The following is a 4400-nucleotide window of genomic DNA, read 5'->3' as shown; positions in this document are numbered from 1 at the left end:
CCCTAACCCTAACCCTAACCCTAACCCTAACCCTAACCCTAACCCTAACCCTAACCCTAACCCTAACCCTAACCCTAACCCTAACCCTAACCCTAACCCTAACCCTAACCCTAACCCTAACCCTAACCCTAACCCTAACCCTAACCCTAACCCTAACCCTAACCCTAACCCTAACCCTAACCCTAACCCTAACCCTAACCCTAACCCTAACCCTAACCCTAACCCTAACCCTAACCCTAACCCTAACCCTAACCCTAACCCTAACCCTAACCCTAACCCTAACCCTAACCCTAACCCTAACCCTAACCCTAACCCTAACCCTAATCAAAGCCTTTTCACGAGCAAACTGTGTTGGCATTTGGACTGGCTTTTTAGAACGAAACCAGGGCTTTCAGCGAATAATTCCATAAGAGACATTTGAGAGTCAGCAGAAGTAATAGCACTGCCTCTGCTTCTTGCAAAATCCTTACAGTGCAGCCCTAAAAACAAAGTTGAACCTTCCCCAAAACGCTGAGAAATACGAACACTGAGAAGTTACAGACACACACAGATCAGCACTACTTTACCTTCTGTAAACGGGCTTTGCAAATTCCCTGAAACGTCTGTCAGTGGCAAGTCTGCGAGTAACGTCCCTCAAGAAAATTCTAAGGTCACGCAAGGTATCCTCCTCTTCCTCCTCCAGCATCCCTACTTCTTCCTCTTGTGGCTTCTGAGGCTCAGCTGGTGGTGCTACAGGCACGACTTCCAATGTCCAATCAACTTCAATTAATCAGGAAAAATTAGCCAATTTACAGTACTCAAATACAAGCATATGACAAATTACTGACAGAAAATGACCAACAAAGCAAAGCCCAAAGAGCTAGTAACTTCGATAGGAAAGTTTTAGATGTACTTCTCATATCCTCCTCACCTCTTTTCTTTACAGGAGGCTTAGCCACTTCATTTAGAATTAGGTCCTCAAAAAAAGGCTGCTCTCTCTGCCCTACCAGGCAACTCAATATTGCACACTTCTCCAAATTCCGTATTAAATATTTTTTGCATCTAAAGCAGAAGGAGGAGAGACATTTCAGATTTAAGGCCACAAAAACTCATCTTCTATTCCAAAAAGACGAGTACCTTTTCAAATTAATAATAACCTGAAGAACACAAACTGAAAAAAGTTATCATCCTGGCCTTAAAAGGCTACATTTTCACAGGCTGGCACGGCAAATTCAAATATCACCTTTAAGAATCACCTGTAGAATTAAAGCTCGCTGAAGGGATTGTACGCTACACTGGTAAAGTAATGGCTTTCACCACATCCAACAGCGCTTCCTTTGTATTTACTTGCCTTGCTGCAGCCTTTACTTAGAACCTTTATGGCTATAGAGGGAAGAGACAGGCTTCAGCAGACAAGTGAGGGCTTTTTGCTGAGTTTTTATTTCTCTACCAAAAGGTGTCTGAAGTAGCTAGTACCTCTACGTCTTCCTCCATTTTCAAGTTCTAGTATTAAAAGGTAGGTGAGGAATTTCACTACTTATTTTAGAAGGAATTTACAGCCTGTACAAAAACTTCTGTGGGAACTCAAGCACGTAATAAACACGTCTAGGTAAGACCCGTTCTCTTCCCCCAATGACTGAGACCAAATCATCAGAATGACAACAGCGTGGTCCTGTTTTGGGCACCTTCCCTTAATGTAAACTCTCAGAAGTCAATGAAGTTCTGCACCTACTTTTACTACAGTTTATTTAGGATTACAACTAGAATTCGATTCCAAAGTTACTTATAGCAGAAATTGGAACTCAGCTTTCCAGCTTGGAAAGCTTTGGCCTATATGAAGAAAGAAAATGATTTATTTATTTATTTTTTAATCAAAGTGTTTCAATTCTCTACTAAATTGCATTATTAGCAGTTTACCCAACATAGCATGGAATGGCAGACAGTCAGAAGAAATCTCTTCAGTAAAAACATCCTCTTGTCATTTCAAGCACTGCATATTCTTGACTGAACCACTTTGTAGCCATCAGAATTATTGTATTAATTTATTATTTGCATGTGTGAGAAGGGGGTGAAAGTCACTTGCTTGACTCAGAAAAAACCTTAAGCAGATGCTTTCACAGTATTCTTTTTCTCTAAGCAAATTTTAAGTGATTTGTTAGGGTGCCTGAGTAATAACAGCATGCATTTAAGAAAGCACAGCATTTTGATGCTGAAAGCATTCATAAATTACAAGACACTGAAGAAATAGTAAGGAAAGTATTGACAAATACCTCTTCTGGGAGATCTGAGTGACGTACATCAGACGGAGCAAGCAGCAAAACTGGCGAAAATGCTGGAATGTTACGTAGTAGAGTTAGAAAAGTAAGTTTCAAGGCAGGTCCAGCGTTGTCCCACCATAAATGGATATCTGGGACATAAATTGTGCTTGGTGCTGTCTTCTGAGCATTTCGGATCAGCTAGTGAAAAGGAAAGCTTGCGTAAGAAAACTAAAACACGTACAAGAACCTCTTAATACATAGCTACATAGCCATCTGACTGCCCCATGAAATGAAACTACGTGAACAGAGTGGCAAGCATCCTTTCACATAAGGAATTTCTCTGTGCACCCTTTCAGATTATCAGTATTCGGAGAACTCTAGTCAGAAGATGGGAAGGATATATTCAGGCAGTGGCTAGACACCGTAGCTATATGGCCACAGCCACAATCATCGCATAACAAAGAAAGGAAATGTCCCTCTTAAGGGACACATCAGTATTCAGTCATGTAACATGTCTGTCCTTACTTGTATGGCTCTCAAACGTTTCCACTAAAGGTAAAAATATTTTAAGGTAGTGATGCCAAACAAGAAAATGGATTTCCTGCCTAAAAGTAAAAACACCAAATCTGTTCATTTTTTCTAGTTAAAACCACATCACCGTGCAAATGAAGTGTTTTCTGAATGTTAATGCTTTTATTGCACATACTGCAACAGCACAAGTTGTGTATGTCCGTGCGAAAACAAAATAAACAGAAGCCCCAAACCTTGGTTGCCTTACTAATATAATTTAGAAGAAGCCTACAAAAAGTAGCCGACATGCAGTCTGATACAGAGCCATCTACTGGGAGCACACAGTCCTAGGAGGCAATGAGAACTACTTTCTGGATCCCAGTGACATGAACAGCATTTCTTTCCACAAAGAGATGTTTATTAGCAACACCGCCCAGCTTCCTGAGCTGCTAGCAACAGCCTCACTGTAAAATTGGGTATGGAAAATGTGGACATGTACAACATCCAGATTGTTTGTGGTGCTGTCTAAAAGAAAAGGGAATTTTCAGACAGAAGCAAACATCCCAGCACATTAAAACAAGGCCACCTCCATTACCAATTAATTTTGCTCACCTTATTTGCAACTCGATTGATCCTTTACATACAGTCAGTGAATCCGATGAGAAGAAAAAGAAAAAAAGGTACCTGTCCGCAGATTTCTTCTGGCGATGCAACGTTTGTAAGCAGAACAGAAAGGTCCAGGGTGTGAACGGGAAACTTCTCCAAAACGTGCAACACCACGGGTGCCACGTAAGAAACCTGGCCGTACCCTTCTTTTCCTACTATTAGCAGACGGGGCTGGCATGATGTTGGTTCGCAGAAAGCACTCCTAGAACAAGAGTTAAGAAAACAAGCTTATAAATGAGGTGCTGAATAGACACACAGATGTTCCAAGTAATTTTCCTATAGACTTTCTTTTCCCTCCCCAAATAATCCAAATGGCAGCGGTACATTAAATACATGTAAGATTTCCAGTTAAGTTATTCACTCATTCCAATTGTTTCATCTTCTTCCCTTGTGTTTCCTATTCTTTACTAAACCAAGACTGCAAATTAATATCCCTGCAATCTTGCTTTACTTTATTATAAATTTATTATTTATTATATATTTATTATTTACTTTATTATAAATTTATTTTTATTTAAAAATAAATTGGTGAGGAGCATTTGTTTCCCCACTACAATCAGGCTGTACCTCTGCTGGCTTAAATCAAAGATGCTAGAGACTTAGCCTTGCTCTAAAGCACAGAAAATCTTCTGGACAGCACAGCAATAGAAACTGAGAAAAATAACTGATCCAGCTGTGACAACATGATCTAACTTTCCAACTGTGGGCTTGCATGACTTCCATACTAAAATATCACAAGATTAACACAACTTGGTGGCTTAACAAATAAAGACACCATTCAATTTTTTCTCAAGGTGTTTTAACAAGCCATTTCTCAGTTTTCTTTCTGCTACATAATTCACTACTGGTTTAACAATCCTGGAAAACAGAAGGGCAAAAGGTGGCAACACAAACCCACAAAGTTGGGGTATTTTTAGCTAAAAGGACAGACTGCACATTTATGTGGTCTTGAGTCTTTCAAAGAATGCCATGGATTAAGTCAACGTG

General features: G+C 40.0%; 1 long non-coding RNA gene across 1 annotated transcript; it reads right to left on the bottom strand.

Moving 5' to 3' along the window:
- Positions 1-872: 872 nt before the first annotated feature.
- On the bottom strand, positions 873-3490 carry LOC116500345. Its single transcript, XR_004254277.1, has 3 exons — positions 3432-3490; positions 2250-2435; positions 873-1041 (listed from the first exon to the last, which is right to left on the bottom strand). It is a non-coding gene; the product is annotated as an uncharacterized LOC116500345 (long non-coding RNA).
- Between the last annotated feature and the right edge of the window lie 910 nt (positions 3491-4400).

This window comes from Aythya fuligula, chromosome 34 (genome assembly GCF_009819795.1).
Source record: "Aythya fuligula isolate bAytFul2 chromosome 34, bAytFul2.pri, whole genome shotgun sequence".
NCBI classification, from domain to species: domain Eukaryota; kingdom Metazoa; phylum Chordata; class Aves; order Anseriformes; family Anatidae; genus Aythya; species Aythya fuligula.
Note: the sequence above shows the minus strand (reverse complement) of the source record. Positions and strands in the feature narration are given on the sequence as shown.